At 38.7% G+C, this 21,197-nt stretch overlaps 1 protein-coding gene across 1 annotated transcript in view; it reads left to right on the forward strand.

The window, feature by feature from the left end:
* The window catches only part of LOC134531377 (pancreatic triacylglycerol lipase-like), a 558,452-nt gene that overhangs the window by 509,506 nt on the left and 27,749 nt on the right, over window positions 1-21,197 (forward strand). The gene's annotated exons all lie outside the window — the stretch shown is intronic.

The raw sequence follows: 21,197 nt of genomic DNA on the forward strand, positions 1-21,197 counted from the left end.
GGGGGGGGGGGGATGACGTCAAGACTTACCAAAACAGGGTGTTGGTCCTGGCACTCAGGAGAGGGCGTCTCGTCTCCGCAAACTCGAACCACGATTCGCGGTAGCCACGGAAGTCATCATGATTAATTAAAAAAAAAATCATTTATATAAAAATACTAAGTTTCTCTACTTTCAACTAAACTACTGACTGGTTAATAATTTTAGCTAGGGACTCCATCCCTTTAGTCTGAGAAGACTACATAATATACGATGTCGATGATTCGCAGAAGATCGCAGATACAAACGGTACCAGTCAGTCAGGAGGCGCGCACCGAAGTCAGTTCAGAGCGGGATCTCACCAGGATATCATAAGCGCGGGGTCTCTAGAGAATGGGAGGGGGGGTAGGCTCTGGGCCGAAAATTACCGAGTCCACCCGAAGGTGTCCGGCATAAAAAAAATTAGATCTTACTGGAGTGACTGCGCGACTGAGGCGCTATCTTTTGGTGGCGAGAGGAAGTACTAATAAATCGACTAGTGACCGACGAGAGTGTCAAGCTAGGGGGTTAATGGAGTAACCAGTGGTGCCACCTAGCGGCCTGAGACATAAGGAGGGGAGAGGTTGTCGTTACCTCCGCGCGAGCGCGGTAGTGTCGGCGCTGCCGACGCCTCACCAGTGGCCTTAGTTACCACAGCCGTCGCTAGGTGTCGTTAAGGTGCAGAATCGTAACTGCGGCTGTCAAGCCTGAGATGGCATTGAATTCGGTTAACGCACTCGAGCGGTCGTCGCTCCTAGCCACTTCTGAGAAGAGAGGGTGGGTGAGCAGGCGGGGGTGGCTTCAAAAAACGCATGGTCTGTGGGACACAAGGCCCACGGGATCCTCCTGTCGTGTCTTGCTGCTAGTGAACCTTATACCGATTCGTGACAGAGTTAGCAGGGCTCAGCACTGCTTCACAAGCTGCTCTTAGCAAAAGGAGATCACACGAAGAAATAAAGTTACCGGCTCCGACGTGCCTGGAGGCGGGAGAAATGTTAGCCAGAATGCTAGCCTAGCATGAGGCTGGGAAAGAAAATCAGCTCGCCTCTGAGAACAGAGGCTGAGGGCCTGGCCGTAAAGAAAATAAGATGAGAGAAAAAAAATATTTCCAAAAATATTTAAGATTACAAAATTTTTAAATAAAACGTGCCTAAATACTTAATACACGGCACATACTCCCCCGCGTTAAAGCGGAGCTTAGGGGAAAGCAAAAACAAAAAACCAAAAACTTCAGCAGGACGAGGTACCAGGTTCGCCTGTATCCTACTACTTACATGCTAAAACACAAAAAAAATATTAAACACTCTTATGAACTAATGTGCACATTCTTAATGACTAACATGATTAAATTCATTATCTTAAATAAAATTATTAACTTAAGTGGCCACTTAAACTAACACCTTATATTAAGTTTTCTTACAAACTAGTACCATGGATTTTTATTGTTACTTAATGTTACTACCTAGGTTTTGTATTCTTCAGTTAAACTCCTTATTGAGTCTTATATATATATATATCTGGCATGCCAAGGCTTAGAGAAAGTAATCGCTCCTATTTTAAATTCGGATGCGCTTTCTTAAGGTGGGAGATGTGCGCTCGTGTCACATACTCTCCGGAACTGGGGTCGGCTAGACTCACAGTCACTGGGGTTAGAAACCGTTGGATCTGTAATGGTCCAGTCCAGCGATACGATAACTTGGCCGATCGCTTATCGATGGCCTTACTCTGCGGGTGTGCTTTGCACATTACCGTGTCACCTACCCTGTAGGGGTTAGGGGAGCGGTACTTATTGTACCTTCTCTGACTTGTTTGGTGAGCCAAATTTAAATTCCTACGCGCCTTTCTCCAAATCTCCGTGATGTCCTTGGGATCATCCGGTAGTAGGTCTTCGAGAGACCAAAGATTGGAAAGGGGTGTGTTGGGCTTATAAGTAAACATAATCTCAAATGGGGTGGATTTGTGTCCTTCATGTCGGGCATAATTAAATGCCATCTGTAACCACACCAAATTACTGTCCCATTTTTCCTGCGCATTCGCGTGGAACGCTATGAGCGCCGAACGAAGATTTCTATTAAATCTCTCCGCGTGCGAGGGTTTAGGGTAGTATGGCGATGTCGTCACATGCTGTATACCATGCGAGAAACACATGTTCTTGAAAGTTCTGGATGTAAACTGTGTTCCGTTGTCGGATACAATTATGTTCGGTAATCCTGAAGTTTTAAAAATATGATTTTGTAATGCACGCACAGTGGTGTCAGCTGTAGCCTTACGGAGTGGAATAAGCCAAACAAATTTCGAAAAGGCATCTATGGCCACAAGAAGCATAGAGTGTCCGGATTTGGATCGAGGAAATGGCCCTACAAAATCAATAAAAAGTTTTTGCATAGGTCTTTCGGCTACTTCTGAGGCAAGAAAACCGTACTGTGTATTTTGTGCAGGTTTACTTAGTGCACATAGCTTACATAACTTAACTCGCTGTGTAATGTCCCGGTGCATTCCTTCCCAAATAAAATGGCGTCGGATACCTTGAATGGTTTTATAAATACCTAAATGGGCACCGAGAGGTGAACTATGGTAATATGTGAAAATCATATCACGCAGATTTTGTGGAAGAACAATTTTAAAGTGCCTTGACTGTTGTGTACGTTTTTGTAGGAGACCTTTAGCTAACTTATAAAATTTCGGAGCTGTACCCGCTTTAACTTGTTCAATTATTTTTGCCAAATATGGGTCGGCTTGTTGATGTGATTGTATGTCCTGAAAAGCTAAGGGGAAATCGGTTAGGAGTGCCTGACACGAAATCTGAGGTTCCTCCTGAGATATTGTTTCGGAGGGGTTCTCGAACATTCGAGAAAGTGTGTCAGCCACAATGTTTTGAGTACCGCGAATATGTTGAATATTAAATTTGAGAGAAGAAATTTTGGTGATCCACCTTCCAAGTTTTCCTAATTGTTTAGGGTGAGCTAACAGCCAAGCGAGTGCCTGATTATCAGTTTCCAATAGAAATTCCCTATGTTCCAGAAACTGTCGGAATTTATCAATACCAAAAACTACTGCTAAACATTCCAATTCATACACTGAAGATGCTTTCCTTTCCTGAAAAGTTAATGTACGTGAGGCAAAGGCAATGGGTTGCCTGGCACCATCTATTTCCTGAGACAATACCGCCCCTATAGCAACACTTGAGGCGTCTGTTTGTAAAATAAAGGGTTTACTAAAATCTGCCATGCGCAGAACAGGTGGATTCGCTATAGCTTCTTTCAAGAAATTAAATGCCTTGTCTTGTTCAGGACCCCAAATATATTGTGTATTTTTCTTACGTAATGCATTTAAAGGTGCCGCATGCTCGGCGAAATTTGGTATGTATTTGGCATAAAAATTAGCCATGCCAATAAAACGAGCTATGCCCTTTGTGTCTTTAGGTGGTTTGAATTCCCTGATCGCCTGTGTTCGTTCTGGATCAATTGTAACACCTTTGTGTGATACCAAATGTCCAAGAAAAGATATTTCGGAAGCAGCAAATTTTACCTTTTTTGTATTTACAGTGAGGCCTGCCTTGCGCAGTCTTTCAAGGACAAGAGTCAGATGCTGGATGTGTTCCTCAAAACTTTCTGAATAAATTACAAGATCATCTAAATAATTGTAAACAAATTTAAATTTAAAATCTCCTACTACTTGTTCAAGAAGTCGTGTGAGTACTTGAGCACCTGTAGCCAAGCCAAAAGGTACCACATTATACTGGTAAAGATTCCAAGGTACGCAAAATGCGGTAATAGGTTTTGAGTCTTGCGTGAGTGGGATCTGATGGTACGCCGAATTGAGATCGAACACACTGAAATACCTGGCCTTACTAAACCAATGAAAGGCTGAGTTCAAATCTGGGAGGGGTGTTTGCGGTATTTTAATCTGTTTGTTCAGTTTTCGATAATCAGTGACGAAACGTTGTTCCGTGCCCTTGGGTACTAGAAATGCAGGTGAACTGAAAGGAGAATTAGAAGGTTCTATTACCTTATTATCTAACATTTTCTGTACGTGTTTTCTCATAATTTCCATTTTGGGACCTAAAAGTTGATAAGGGTGACTTTTTACTGGCGTGGTATCAGTCAATTCAATTTGATATTCAATTAGGTTAGTTCGACCTAATTTCTTAGTTAGCACATCTGAAAATTCATTACACAAATCTCGAATAGCAACTTGTTTACTGGGCTCGAGATGATCCAGGGACAAAGAATTTCTCTCGTCAGTGTTGGTAGAAACATTAGTAACTTGTCCTGACCTTTTATTTTCAGGTTCCACGAATGATATGACAAGATTTTTATTAAATTTAAATACAAAACTTCCTGCTTGTAGATCAATCAAAATACCTGTTTTAGCGATGAAGTCGGAGCCTAGAATAAGCTGCGTGGCTAAGTTTTCTGCCACAAGAAAAGGGAAATTCCAAATGAATAATTCTATCCTGATTTTCACTATAGCCACTTTGGATATACTAATTGGTTCGTCCGCTGCAGTAAAACAGCGCACATCCGTGACTTCTGTTTTCAGAACCTGCTTGTTCTTCTGTAATTCCCTAAACAAATCGCCTGAAATAAAACTACGAGTAGCTCCTGTATCAATCAGACCAATAATTTGATTTTTGCCAAACATTGCTTTAGTGTATGGTAATACAGTTCGGACGTGACCGAAAATGTTGTGACACGTTTTCCTTGGTTAGTCAGGCTAACACATGTTTTGCAAATTCTTGTGAATTTCTCAGAATTTTCTTTATGATTAATTTGCGGTGTTATAATCTTCTGCTTGTGTTTCCTGTGTTTTTCTGTGTATTTCTTTCGTTTATTTTTCTTGTGTTTTTGTTTTCCTGCGTTATGCCTTTTTTGATTTTTGTTTTGTTGTTGTGATTCGTTAGTATCCCCATTATGCACTGAAAAATTCCTCTCGGATGAAGTTTTAGGTGGACCAGGTAGAAATTTGCCTGGCCACCGCCTTACGCGTTTTTTGCCTTGTTGAAATTTGGTTTGAAATTTTTGTGGTTACATTGCTCAATGTAATGTCCTGTTTGCTTGCAATAATTACAGAAAGGTGTTTGTTGTTGTATGTTCTTGTTTGAACCATACTTATTATTTCTGTAGTAGTTCGTTTTCTGTTGTGGGTGGCTATTTTGTTGTTTCGTGTATGGAAAACTATTTGCAGTTTCTGCCTGAGAATCATGCTTATCCACGGACTTCGCTGACCTGTTTCTCTGAGTGTCTGCATATTCGTAACTCATGGCCTGTATACAGAGTTTATCTAGTTCTACAAAACTCCGTGGCCTAGCCTGGAAAACAGCGCGTGAGCGCTCTGCCTGATTTAGTCCGTCTACTATGCAACTAACTATTTCGCTCTCTGATACGCCCAATCTGAGAACCGCCGCGGCTTCTCTGATTGATGCTACATAGTGCGGCAATGCTTCATTACTTCGCTGTAGCCTGTTGTACCATTCCAAACGGTAATTTGTCAAAAGTCTGGCAGGTATAAAAAAATTCAAAATTTCTTCGTGGTATTTGTCAAAAGAGTAACTATTTTCTATAGCTTGACTCGTTCTTTCACTCAGTGGTGGTTGGGTGTAGGGAAAAACTATCTCCAACAACTGTTTGTCAGGAATGCCCCCTTTCTGTCTGATTTTAAGTAAGTGCCTTATGAATTCGATTAATTTATCTGGGTCAAGACCACTTGTTTCTGGAAAACCAACAAGTAATCTCTCGACTGGATGGGCAATTTTCCCATAACAGCTATACTCAGCCGCCCTTGGCGTAACTGGTAATGTTGTTTCTGGTTGATTCTGCGTTGATGGCGGAGGTGGGGGTGAAGGATGTGCAATTTGCGCGGTGGGGATGGTAGGGATTGGAGTTCCTTGCCCGGATGTCAATAAAGAATGAAACTGGGAATATGGATTAAAATATGGCTGGTTTGTGGCGAATGGGAAAAACAAATTTTGTTGTGTTAAAGGATGTGGATTTGCAGGCAAGTTACCGGAAAATGTGACACTGGTGATGGGAGCTGTAGAAGCATGTATGCCTGAGGGAATTTGAATGGTGGCTGCTGGGATGGGAGGGGTTGGAACTGTGATGAGTGATTGAGATGTTGATGTTGATGAAATGGGCGGAACCTGCCTTGTTTGACACAAAGATACTTGTGTGTCGGGTTGCCTTATTTCCTGGGGAAATTCCGGATTCTCACTCTCTACATTTCCTAGTGTTTCCATTCCTAGGTTTTCTGCCTGGGCAATGTTGGCCCGGAGGTCCTGTTGCGTTTCTAATTGGGCTGCCCTAGCTTTCAATTTAATTTGGAAGGCGTTTGTCTGTTGCAGACAACGATTTAGCTCTGTTCGATAAACACCATTGAGCACATCTGCGGAAAGTACCACAAGATTTTCCAGTCGTCTGGTGACATGCTCTAATCGCATAATGTGTCGCTTTACATTGGGCAAATTCTCTTCCACATCTGAATAACTTACGAAAGCAGCTATGTCGTAAAATTTGGAGCAAGCTATATTGAATTCCTTGAGTACTTCTAAATTTAGATTATGTACTGAGGTAGGTAACTTATCACGTACTGCGGCTCGAAGCCTCTTTCGCAGCTCTTGCGCATTTCCAGTAGTTGGTAAATTACGCAACTGCAACTCGTAACTTAATTCATCTACAAGTAATAGCTCCGGAGTAATCATCCTGTCCGGATTCATAGTATTACACAGAACAAAACAATACCCTCTTAAAATTATCTCTTAAACTTTAAACTTAGGTATATACTTAAATCTAGCTTATTATTAAAACAATTGCTTTATTGCGTGGGAAGTATGTGCCTTCATAATTTATTATTATTATTACTACGCGCGTCGGGAAATGAACAGTGTACTCAGGGGTAACAAGCCGTCAGGTTAGCTTGCACAACAGGGTACCTACAAGGAACGTCACGTCAGCCGGCAGGACTGACCTTGGCGCGCAGCGCCTTTAACTAGGGGTGTGGGGGGGAGGGAGTATCTTGTCCAGCGGACACGTCTCTGTTGATAAGCCACGCGCGCGGGCTGAGTCGCGTGGGTGGGGAGCCAGCTGCCTCTCGGCTCGCGCCCAGATGTAAACACACAAAACTTATGATAATTTTAAAATTCAAGGGTCAATTTAGCTACTACGTGTATCAGCGGACAGTTCACAAATTACTTACTACAAAAAGATTCTAAGTGACAAAAAAAATATAAAAAAATTTTTTTATTCAATTTTTTTTTTTAATTTTAATTTTAGGTATGACCTTTCAAATTAGGTATGCCTATAGACGTAACCATGCTCTGCTACCATTTTGTAATACCCCAAGTGTCTTAATTAAATAATTAAATAATAAGGTTAAAAGATTTGGAAGCTTTGATTACTGAGGCCCTCAATTAATAACTATAAAAGTCAACAACAGAGGCGACACTAGAAGTAAACAAAGAAAATTTAGGGACTCCCTACAAATACTTGGGAGTAAAAGGATCGTTATTATATATTAAATAAATAAAAACAACTGTTACGCCTATAGACTTCCTTATGTTACTAATCATTGTATTTTTTTGATAGATTAAATTTTCCTAGGTAAAGACTGTTTTTCATTGATAAGTGATCTTATTTACATAACTCACAATTACACTTATTATATGATATTCCTTAACGTTATTTACGATAGAGCCGGCCCTTAATGTATAACAAAAATTAAAATATTTAACAACAATACTGAAATTAACATTGGTAACTTTAAAGTTTGTACATATAGTCCTTCCAAAACATAATATAAATTTCTTCTCCTCGAACTGCCTTTTACTGTCCGCTGTCTTAACTGGGTTACACTAATCTTGGGTTCGTGAATAAAAAGATAGAATTATGCGGGTATCACCCGGGGCTGTAGGTAGACGGTGATCAAGGTAGTAGGCCTAATGATGTTGGATTCTGCGCAGGAACCGACTCCCGAGGTTCTGGCAGAGGATTTTGGTTGCCCCAAACTTGGAACCCTGTCTGAAACAAAAGTCCAAATTCCAAAGAATTAGACCTGTTTCCAGACAGTATACTTAAATGGCGCAAAAGGCCAATAGAGGGAAATTAAAGGGGGGGGGGGATGACGTCAAGACTTACCAAAACAGGGTGTTGGTCCTGGCGCTCAGGAGAGGGCGTCTCGTCTCCGCAAACTCGAACCACGATTCGCGGTAGCCACGGAAGTCATCATGATTAATTCAAAAAAAAATAATTTATATAAAAATACTAAGTTTCTCTACTTTCAACTAAACTACTGACTGGTTAATAATTTTAGCTAGGGACTCCATCCCTTTAGTCTGAGAAGACTACATAATATACGATGTCGATGATTCGCAGAAGATCGCAGATACAAACGGTACCAGTCAGTCAGGTGGCGCGCACCGAAGTCAGTTCAGAGCGGGATCTCACCAGGATATCATAAGCGCGGGGTCTCTAGAGAATGGGAGGGGGGGTAGGCTCTGGGCCGAAAATTACCGAGTCCACCCGAAGGTGTCCGGCATAAAAAAAATTAGATCTTACTGGAGTGACTGCGCGACTGAGGCGCTATCTTTTGGTGGCGAGAGGAAGTACTAATAAATCGACTAGTGACCGACGAGAGTGTCAAGCTAGGGGGTTAATGGAGTAACCAGTGGTGCCACCTAGCGGCCTGAGACATAAGGAGGGGAGAGGTTGTCGTTACCTCCGCGCGAGCGCGGTAGTGTCGGCGCTGCCGACGCCTCACCAGTGGCCTTAGTTACCACAGCCGTCGCTAGGTGTCGTTAAGGTGCAGAATCGTAACTGCGGCTGTCAAGCCTGAGATGGCATTGAATTCGGTTAACGCATTCGAGCGGTCGTCGCTCCTAGCCACTTCTGAGAAGAGAGGGTGGGTGAGCAGGCGGGGGTGGCTTCAAAAAACGCATGGTCTGTGGGACACAAGGCCCACGGGATCCTCCTGTCGTGTCTTGCTGCTAGTGAACCTTATACCGATTCGTGACAGAGTTAGCTGGGCTCAGCACTGCTTCACAAGCTGCTCTTAGCAAAAGGAGATCACGCGAAGAAATAAAGTTACCGGCTCCGACGTGCCTGGAGGCGGGAGAAATGTTAGCCAGAATGCTAGCCTAGCATGAGGCTGGGAAAGAAAATCAGCTCGCCTCTGAGAACAGAGGCTGAGGGCCTGGCCGTAAAGAAAATAAGATGAGAGAAAAAAAATATTTCCAAAAATATTTAAGATTACAAAATTTTTAAATAAAACGTGCCTAAATACTTAATACACGGCACAAGACCAAGAGTCTTCGGACCACGAGACCTTCTTCGACGTCAGCTAATTATATTCAATTAAACCAACGTAACATATTTTACGCTTACAAGATGACCAAGAATCCTTGAAAAAAGGTTTATCAAGACAAAGAGGTTTTGGACTAGTAAACATTCAGAGATACTTCACATTTGAATACGCGCATTTAAGGAAACGTCACACATGAAACAAAAGAACACACTGAACATACAGTACACACAGGAAACGAAATGAACACAAATTACACACAGTACACACAGACAACGAAATGAACACACAGTACACACAAACAACGGAATAAGCACACAGTACACACAAACAACGGAATGAACACACAGTACACATACGAAACGGAATGAACCACAGTACACACAGGAAACATAATGAACACACAGTACACACAGGAAACATAATGAACACACAGTACACACAGTACACACAGTAAACAGAATGAACGTACAGTACACACAAAAAACGGAATGAACACACAGTGCAAACAGTACACACAGGAAACGGAACGAACACGCAGTAAACACAGGAAACTGAATGAACACACAGTACACACAGTAGCGAGAACATAGGCTTGGTTAAAAATCAGAATACAATAAATAAAACATTAAATTTATGTATATGAATTTATTTATTTTATTCCTCAACATTATACAAATGCAGGTGCAAAAAGTCATTATTGCATGTAGCCAGCCTCCTTCAGTTCTTTGAGTATGAAGTATATTTCTTTGATGCACAAAAAGTGTCCTGCACAAAGAGAGGCATGTAGAAGTCTTAGTCGGTCAACCAATATGTTTGGATCTTCCCATGATGTGTAATCAATCTCTTCTGCTACCATCTCCCTTGTTTGTATATTACAAATACTTTTAATATCACTATCGTCCCAGTGATCATTATAAGCTTTATCAGATTTATTCATTATAACACGATGTTTCCAACGTTTCGGTCTCAGGGCTTCATCACAGCTTTCGATTTTGCCAGCTTTAGGTACTTCAGCACAGTCTTCGATCACGTCACCAGCTTCGAGTCACTATTGATATCACCATAGAAGTCAGCATCTTCTACCAACCTTTCCCAGCCTGGTTAGGTTTGACCATTCCGAGAAAGGCTCGCAGTGGAAGTTGCCCTGAACCTTAGGCTCAATGGTGTCTTACCTCAAGGTTGAAAAATAGATAGGCACAAAGGTAGGCCGACTGAACAACCAGCTCACAAAATTATAAGAAATATTTTCTTTTAGGTTAACTTGGGGGTAATATTTAAAAATAGAAACTAAGTCATTTTCAGACCATCATTTATATTTGATATTTAAAACAAACTTTATGAGTATTACTTAGTTATTTATAAAACTTCATAAACAATAAATAGAATATCATGAGTTACATTTGTTACTTGTTACATTTGTTACTTAAATTTAAAAAAAAAAATATGGGGCCCCAAAACATTAAATAAATTATTAACGTTACTTTAATTCATAAATTTATGTTAGCAAAACAAAATAAAAACAACTATGAAAAATTTATAAAATGAATTTAGGTAGGTTGTCCACATTTATTGCCGAACACATGCTTCATGCGAAGTATGAAAACAAAGAATCACTTTCCTGAATTCATGAGTGAGTGAATCCCGTAGCCGTCAGAAAAGAGAGGAGAACATCCTCTACTCCAAACAACGGGTTACAAGTAGTTCATAGCATGGCCGGCATAGGGAAACACTCCAGATCCATGACTCGTGGGCCGCCAATTGGCGGCTACCCAAACTTGAAACTACCGCATGGATGCGGTGGATAAATTAAGAGCAGAAAATTAATACAGTTTTTCACATGATGGTCACCAAGAAGAAGGAAGTGACCATAGATGGCATAACACAGTTAGCCAAACATAGTTACAAATGCACAATTTAAAGAATAGTTCCGAAAACTGAATAGCACACTGCCTTGACGAAAATATAATTATTAATTAAACTTTAAAATAATTAAATTTGTTCAGAGTTCTTTTCTTTGATTCTTGATGCACTTAAATTGGATAATAATAATGTTATAATAAAATACAATACAAATGGTCAGAACAAAACATACCTTCACTTAAAGACAAAATTACAAATAAATTACCCCCATAACAGAAATTCTTAAAAAAAAAAAAAAAACCAGCGTTCAGTTTGCCAAAACAAAAAAGAACAACACACAAAGAGTTAAGCAAAAACGAGTGTACGCCCAGCTGAATGCTGCAATGGCACACACTCCCTCCCTCAAACCACAACATAGCAGGTGGGTGACAACAATCACTAAAATCCCCAAAACATTACTAAGTACCTGACAATTAAAACAAAACAATATTACATACACACAGCAAAAACTTATTCCACCGAGGAGGATGAAGCTAGGGGAATGAGGATAGTACCTGAAGGAATGGTTGGAGTAGTATTAGGTGGGGTAGTCGCATTGGTCTGCGATTTCCACCAAACAAACAAACTGAGAATAAAAAAACCTACCAAAACTAGGCAAGAAAAGGCTATAGAAATAGAACTTATATAGGACGATGACTCAACAACCGTGTGAGGACGCAATAGGTTAGCAAGATCTTTAAAAGAAACACCACTGCGTTGAGAAATTAGTAAATTATTTATGCCCTTAACCAAGGAGGTATTTAATGTTAAGTTAGGCAAAATGGGAAAACTTAAGTGACTTAAATTAAAGTTAAATTTTGGAACGTGTACAGAAGGTAGTGATAAATTCAAATGTAGGGATGAGCTAACAGATCCAAAGGTTCGAAAGAACGGACTTACAATATCACAGTGTGAAGCATTGCTGATATAACCACTGCCCATTATGGACATGGTGAAAGGCTCAAAAGACATGGTAGAAGTTCTACACAGAAACGTAACATCAATAGAGTGGTTGGTAGTGAAGATCCATAAGGAATTAGTTTTTTGAAAAAAGGGAAGGTCCAACGGGACAATCGACTTATCACAAAATTCAATAAACGATCTGCCGAGGAAAAGATTAAATTCACAGTTATTCATGTGGGAATCAAAAAACGGAAAAGTAGGAGGGCACAGGATGATACCATGTTCCTTACATTCAGCGAGTAACTTAGAGTTAATTGGTGCGAAAAGTTTCCTATCAGGACTAACCAGTAAAATATCATGAACTTTAAGAAGTATATAATGATGTAATTTAGAAAAGAAAAAGGGAAAACTAAAAACAATATAGAATTCAAAGCTGATGTCTTCAGTAGCCAAGGGTACATTAACAATAACTTCCAAAGAATGATTATAGATCACCGCTTGAACATGACAAAGACCATAAAATAAGTGAAGATTTTCAATAGAAACTGGGGCCAACATATACAATGGCAAAGAAATCAAGTGCTGAATCTTATCTAATAGCTGAAGGAAAACATTGGGTACTACTAAGGTTGAGCTTAACTTTCCATGCACACTATTTTCAATGGCTAGACGTAAGTCACACAGCTCAAGTCGTGCGCTCGAGAGGGTTTCACTGACTCTAAACAGAAGAGTATTTAAATCAATTCTGAGACTTATCATCATCATCTTATCCCAAACTTCATGAACGGTGCTGTTAAACAACTTAAAAAATTCAGTGTAGCTGTCCAAATAATGCACTGCTAAATTTTTAATGAGTTTAGTATTATTAAGCACTCTCTCTTCCAAATCCTTGACAACAATCATATGGTGGAAAACACTGGTAGCAATATCTTCTTGATTTGCTGTTACTGATTTTAAACGTTTTTCTAACATCACTAGGTCATTATTATCTAGAGTTCCAAAAACTGTTTTGAGCACTGTACCACCAAAATTAAATAAACCACGTCTTTCGCGTGTGTCCCTTCTGGGCAAAAGTGGAGTTAATGCTAAAATTTCTGTTTTGTATGCTTAAAAGTTCTCCCTGAGCTGCGGAATGACAAAAGCAAAATCTTGATTCATAGAAGATTTTTTGGAAGACTGTTCGTTATTAAGTAGAAGAACTTGATTCAATGTTGTTTCCAACTGTGCACTTTCATCGTGTAAATTAAGTAGATCAAAACTCAGCACAACAGAGTAGTAACTATCCGAAAAATGTAGCTCTTGACCTTTCTCAAACAGAACACAAGATTGTAATTGTTTTACCGTGATGTTGGCAACCAAGCGCGGATGCATGTGAGAATGCACAACTGCCCAATCATGGCGCAGAAGCACAACGTTGTGAGTCAGACGGGAAAGAAACACAGGGACACTGGAACATGAAACCAAAAGGGACCAAGGTGGTAAATAGATGACAAAAAAATTACTTAACATAACATCTACTATCAAACCAAATTCATTACCCTTATACCATTAAAAAAACTAACCAAAAAAAACTTTATTCTCTTAAACTACATAACAAATATATCAAAGGTTGCAACTGACTTAAAATTAGTACCATGGGTTTTTTACTTATCTCTTCTTGTTACTTTATTAACTAACAAAGTGAATATTATAGGCCTATAACATGTAAATTAAATTTTCCTGGGTTGTCAAGACTAGGATCGGTGGGTGATCAGACCACGATCATCTGAGTCACAGACCCGAATGAAATGCAAACCAACAGTGAGCACAAGGTTAGGTTCTGCAGCACCTAAACAATGTCTACTCAAACTGTAGGTGGAGAATAACATCTCTTTAAATGTGAAATGTGTGCTCTAGTCACATATGCTCCTGAGTCAGGGTTAACTAGGCTTACTGTGACTGGCGTGAGAAAGCGTTGGATTTGAAAAGGACCTGACCAACGAAATGACAATTTTGCCATTTTTTTATCCACTGCTTTGCATGTGGGATGAGCCTTGCAAAGAACTAGATCACCTCGTCGAAAAGGATTGTCCATTCTATTCTTATTATATTTTAAGCAGCTCCTTTGTGAGACCGTTTGAGATTTTTAAGGGCAGAGGCCCAAACTTCCTTAATATTTTTAGGGTTTTCTGGCTATAACTCTTTCAGACACCAAAGATTAGATAATGGGTTGTTTGGAGCAAAAGTGAACATTAAATTGAACGGTGTAGTTTTGTGAGATTCATGGCGGGAGTAATTGAATGCCATTTGAAGCCAAACTAAATTTTTGTCCCAACTACACTGATCTTGCGCATGGAAAGCGATTAACGCTGATCGGAGGTTACGATTGAACCTTTCCGCATGCGAAGGTGGAGGGTAGTAGGGTGACAAGGTAATATGGCATATGCCATGGGTGAAACACATGCTCTTAAATAATTTAGAAGTGAATTGGCTACCATTATCAGAGACGATAGATGTCGGAACGCCAAAGTTTTGGAAAATACGAGTCTAAAGAGCTCGAATTGTAGATGGTGCATCTGCCTTTCTTAAGGGAATGAGCCAAACCAATTTTGAAAAAGCATCAACACAGACCAATAACATATTGTTTCCATTTTTACTTCTGGGCAATGGACCTACAAAGTCAATGAATAATTTTTCCATAGGTTTCTCAGATACTTCAGACGACAGGAATCCCAATTGTGTGTTTTCAGCAGGTTTGCTGAGTGCACAAAGACGACATTGCTTAACTCTGTTGGAAATTTCACCATGCATACCTTTCCAGACAAAATGCTTTCTTATAGATTCGATAGTTTTGTTTTGAACTGCCTTTTCAGCTAAATTTGGAATGAACTTGCCAAAAAACTGAATCATGCCAATAAATCGGGCTATGCCCTTAACATCCTGTGGTGGAGGAAATTCTCTGATAGCTCTAGTGCGCTCTGGATCAATAGATATGCCTTTAGATGAAATATTGTGGCCAAGAAATGAGATTTCATGAACGGCAAATTTAACCTTTTGCGGATTCACTGTTAAACCAGCCTTTTCAAGGCGAGACAAGACTTCTTTGAGATGCTGAAGATGCTCTTCGAAATTTTCTGAATACACAACCAGGTTGTCCAAATAGTTGTACACAAACTTAAATTTTACATCATGGAAAATTTGATCTAATAAACGTGTGAGAACCTGTGCACCCGTGGCGAGACCAAAAGGTACACGTGTAAACTGATAAAGGTTCCATGGTACACAGAAACTTGTGATTGGCTTAGACTCACTTTTTAGAGAAATTTGATGATACGCTGAATTTAAGTCAATGGTAGTAAAATATTTTGCTTTAGAAAACCAATGAAATGCTGAATGTAAATCTGGCAAAGGCACTGACTCAATCTTAATTTTCTAATTAACACGACGAAAATCAACAACCATTCTTTGTTTACCATTGGGTTTCGGGACCAAGAAAGCAGGACTAGCATATTGTGAGGTAGATTGCTCAATGACTCCTTTGTCTAAAAGTTGTTGTACCTCATTTCTTAAGATATCCATTTGGGGAGGTGCCAGACGATAAGGATTTACTTTTAACATAGCTTTTATCATGGAGTTTTATTTCACATTCCAGAAGTTTAGTAAGGCCTAAATCTGAAGTTAAAACTTTGGGAAACTGTTCACATAAACTTTTAAGTGCTTGACGCTGTTCATCATTTAAATGGCTCAAAGGATCACAAGTATTACTACCGTTTTGGTCAACACTGATTTCGGCAAGATTATCCTGACTCTGATTACTATCTGTAAAACATATCTTGAGATTTTTTTGAAATTTAAAGGAAATATTTTTTTCTTGCATGTCGAGAATAAGCCCAGACTTAGACATGAAGTCTGCTCCAAGGATAAAATCTAAACCAATATCCTTAGAGACTAACAAGGAAACTTCCATGTAAAATTTGCAATTTTCAGCTTAATGATAGCACAACAAACTATCGGTAACACATCATTTGAGGCGGTATAACATTTAAAGTGACCTTTCTCAACAGATTTAACTAGTTTTGCCTCTTTCAACCTTAAAAACAAACCATGTGAAATAATAATATAACGTGTGGAACCTGAATCTACAAGAGCCTGCACTTCAAAAGTGCCAAAGGTGACTACAATCCGAGGGACTGGAACTGGATTTATCCCCACCAAATTGGGAGAATTTATTTTAGAGACAGGGTAAGGCTTATTTTTACTTCCAAAGTATTTTTGAAAAGAAAGAGCTGATTTGGTTTGTCGAAACAGGTGAGCGTTATATTGCGCATTATTTAGGCATGGTTTGCAGGGTAAGCGGCTCAACTCGCGTCCCTGCTCTGAGCGTTTTTTTGTTGCAACTTCCTACATTCTTCAATTTTATGTCCAGGGTTTTTGCAAAAATAACAGACGGCTTCTGGTCTGAGTTCACCTGATTTGCAGGCATTTTATACTGCTTTTGTCCACTAGCAGTACTGTTGACATAAACATGATCAGATTGTGTAGCACTAAATGAACCAGCAAGGTTCTTGGATTGCTTGAAACTTGAGGACTGAGGAAAATGTGTATTGCGATGGTAGTCCGCAAATCTGACATTTTGGGAATGGATGCACATCCTATCAAGTTCAGAAAAGGAAGGGGGTTTAGACAGAAAGACAAGTCTAGATCGCTCTTCAGGAGACAAACCATCTAAAATGGTATTTATCACTTCCTGCTCTGAGACTTGTTAACGAAAAATGGCAGCTGCCTCCTTCACTTCGTTTACATAAACTGCAAGAGGTTCACCTGGTTTTTGTAATCGATTGAAATGGCTCAGCTGAAACTGAGTTAATAACCTAGAGGGAATAAAAAAACTCAGGATATCTTCATGGTACTTGTCAAAGGTAAGATTTTGAGAAATGGCCAAATTTGTTCGCTCTGCCAACGGACCTAAGGTAAAAGGGTAAATAATCTCTAGCAACTGAGCTTCATGTAAGGAGTTGCTTTGACGTAGCTTCACAATGAGCTGAAGATAATGGAGAAACTTAGGTATATGCAGACCATCGGTAGCTGGGAAATCCTGTAACATTTTTTCTAAAGGGTGGGTTAACTTTCCAAACACATTGGAAAATGAAACTTTATTGCTCAGCGCTGTTGCTTGATGTGTACTTGGTACACCACTGAAAACAACGTGTGCGTTAGCACTAGCGGGCTGTTTAGCAGAAACATAGGTTAGGTTAGGTAACGTGACAAGGTTACCTGTCATACTACAAGCAGGTTCAACATCCTGTTTAGAAGGACCTGGAACAGGAGGAATATCTGGAATTTGAGGCAAGGAAGTAGGTAGAGCCAACCTACCAACACACTTGTGCAATAGATGACACAGGGGTTAGGTCACACAAAAGAGAAAACTCAGTTTCAGATTTATTGAGGATATCACCTAACTTTTGAATCTCAATCAGTATAGTTTCTAATGATGCAATCTGCACCTCTGACAACTTAGGGGAATGAATGTCCAAAAGGCACTGGACACGTCTGTTTAAGTGGGCCAAACAGTTTTTGACACGAGGTAAGGTGCTTACGAAGTTTTCATCATCCAAGTTTGACACTAATTCCTGCAGTACCAAAATTTTACTGGCACACAGATTAAATTCATCATTGGGATTCAAATTGACCAACTTGTCACAATCAACAGTCAAATTACTCTGAAGTGCCGTGCGCAATCGTTTCCGCAAAACGGCAGGAGTGGTGTCCTCACAGAGAACACCACGCAATTGACATTCAAATGCCAATTCATCTTTAAGAAGAAACTCGGGAATCAAGGTAGCCATAACGAACAAAAAAATTAATACAAAACACCAAAAGAACTACCAAACTGCTGTCACCCCCAAGCCATGCAAAGTTCCAAGGGAGCAACACATGCAAGCTAAAAAAAGCTACGCATGCACAACACAACACCCAAAGATAAAACACCAGAACCACCAGCTTCTGCTACCAAACTTTCTACCAACCTTTCCCAGCCTGGTTAGGTTTGACCATTCCGAGAAAGGCTCGCAGTGGAAGTTGCCCTGAACCTTAGGCTCAATGGTGTCTTACCTCAAGGTTAAAAAATAGATAGGCACAAAGGTAGGCCGACTGAACAACCAGCTAACAAAATTATAAGAAATATTTTCTTTTAGGTTCACTTGGGGGTAATATTTAAAAATAGAAACTACCTCATTTTCTGACCATCATTTATATTTGATATTTAAAACAAACTTTATGAGTATTACAGTCCCATACAGCACAAAATGTTTCAGATATGTTTCAGAAATATAACTTTTGAAACATTGTAACATGTTTGAAACATATCGCAACCTACCTGAAACATCTCGGATATATTTCAGAAACGTTAAAATGTCCGCCCTGTGAAATATTTCAATGAAACCTCCCTGCAACATCAAATGGTAATGTTTCTGAAATGTTTCAATGAAACCTCCCTGCAACATCAAATGGTAATGTTTCTGAAATGTTTCCACTAATGTCCCATCAATATTTCTGAAACATTTAACCGAAATATTTCCATAAATGTTCTGAAATACATATAAAATGTATCATGTAACCCAAAATACCTCTGGAAATTAGGATGACTGAGGGTATATTTATAATTTAAAAGAGTATTGCACTTTAACAGATACCATAATGTTACAGCTGCATTTGTCAGCTAGTTGCAGTGAAGTGCAGTGGTGTTCCAATTCATCACAGCATGCCCTCGTACACTTCCTCTTGATCACTTGGTGCCTAATGCCCCTTGACCACTCCCTTAGAAAGTGTTAATCGGTGGATTGGAATGATATTGTTCGTATCTTCTTGTTTTCGTCAAGTTTTGTCCTTAGTAATGTGTCATTTTTGGATTATATATATAAAAAAATAGATATTGTAATATTATTTTGTTTGAGATTGTTTTAAAGATGTGCTCTGGTAGGGCATAGAATGTAAATTTTAGTCATTTTTAATGTAATGATAATTGATTATATTACTAAATAATTTGGCTTGTACAATTGCTGAAAAACCAATTAAAAATTTGCTTATAATTTCTATCATATATAAGATTAAAAAGGCATGCCGACAAAATCCAACAATTCATGTAATTAATGAAACCATATTCTCCACCATACTGAACAAAATTTAAATATATAAATATGTTCATATATATGAACAAAGTTAAAGAAATAATTTAATTCATCTAATTAGACATCAGATATTTTCCCAGGTCAGTGTACCAGACTAGCCCAACATTAATTTAGGCTACAAACTTTTATTATTCTAAAACAAATTATGGTCACGAAAGTAAAATTTAAATAAGTCTTCAGTATGCTTGCAAAGCACTGGTGTCCATGGTTCCTGTCCATTGCATTTTATTTTAATGGGGAAAGTTAATGAGATATAGTGGCAGGCAGGCATGCATCTACATCAGTACATGGGGAAAAGGGGACAAGATAATGCACAAAGCTTCCATTATTAAATACAATGACAATGTCATCTTGTAATGAATAAATTAAATTGAGGCTCTCCAAGCTATCTGTATGTGATCTCCTTAAGCTCAGCATCGAAAGTATGCTAATATTTACTTAATCCATAACAACCAAACCCCACTTGCATAGGAGACATGATTACTGAGCATTTTAAAATATAATTTTCACAACCCATTGTGTTATGGCCACTTCAAGTTTGCTTTTGAGTATCATAAATGAGCACTTGTACATCGATGTCTTTATCTGTATTTGAACAATGTCTTGAGAATTTGGGTGTGGTTTTCTATTTATTGCATTCAGATGTTGACATTCTCAAAAATCACGACACTGTTATTGTGTACGGTATCAGTGGTCTAGATAATCATGTGGTATTACATTAACTTAAAATACTTAATACACACACAAGAAAAAAATTGCATTCAACCTCAAACAAATGTTATAGAAATAAAAAAAAATAATATACCTATATACAATACACTAACATATTATAATAGAAAATTCCTACTTGTATGTTGCACTGGAAACAGGTATTAACATAATGAACAGCCATGAGACTTGACCTGTGCTCGTATTGTGATGTACTTTTCTCCTTACATATTTAATGCTATAGTATATATGGCTGGTGCTTGTGATTTGGACATTTGCAAAAAAAAAAAAAAATGTGTGCTTGAAAACTCTCAAAAGACATGTAACAATTTTATGTTATAATTAATGTCTTTTTCTTCTTAAACACACATATACTAATTTTCAGATGGTCTAAATATGAAACAATGCAGTCTTAATACAAATTCATCATATAGCTTTATAATCAGCATAATGTTTTCCATTTCAGACAAGGTCAACATAAATGAGACTGGACTGGAATCGGCTGTCCTCTCTAAACAAAAAACTTGTCTGACCAGCCTAAATGAAGTGAGATGGTGGTGTAGTAGTGGAATATAAATGGGAATGAAACAAATGTGCAATGAGAAATACTTTATACCATTGCGATTTCACTTTCCCTAATTGAAAGACCAATTGTATCAGACAAGAGCTCAAATTGATCCAGCTTCCCTAACATTAGATGCCAGTGACTTGCTGACGATACAATAGTAACAGACCATAAAAATTCTGGTTTCCTTAATTTTTTCTATAGATAGCATGTTAATCTACCTACAGTTCATGGATTGTGCTAGGTTTTATATTTGTATTTTAACACTACCAAATTAACTAAATTAGGATAAAAAAACAAATACAATATGGTAATAGTGTATAGGGGCTCTAAAATCCAAATTTTCAAAGTAAATGCACAAAATAATATTAACACAACAGTACTTCCACACAAACTAGATTCAAATGAGATCACAAATTTATTGTAAACAAATAATATAAATAATTTTGTAATATGCAGTACAAATTTTTAAAATAATATGCATGGCGAGTTATACTTTGTACAAAATAGAAGGTAGCTAGTTTGGCCTAACTCGTCAACAATTAAGTCATTAGAAATAGAGAAACTTATTCAAACAGACAATAGGGTTTTGGATTGTAACTTCTATGATCTATGTTATGAAACCAGCCAAGAATGCACCTGAA

The sequence above is a fragment of the Bacillus rossius genome, chromosome 3, assembly GCF_032445375.1.
Source record: "Bacillus rossius redtenbacheri isolate Brsri chromosome 3, Brsri_v3, whole genome shotgun sequence".
NCBI lineage: Eukaryota > Metazoa > Arthropoda > Insecta > Phasmatodea > Bacillidae > Bacillus > Bacillus rossius.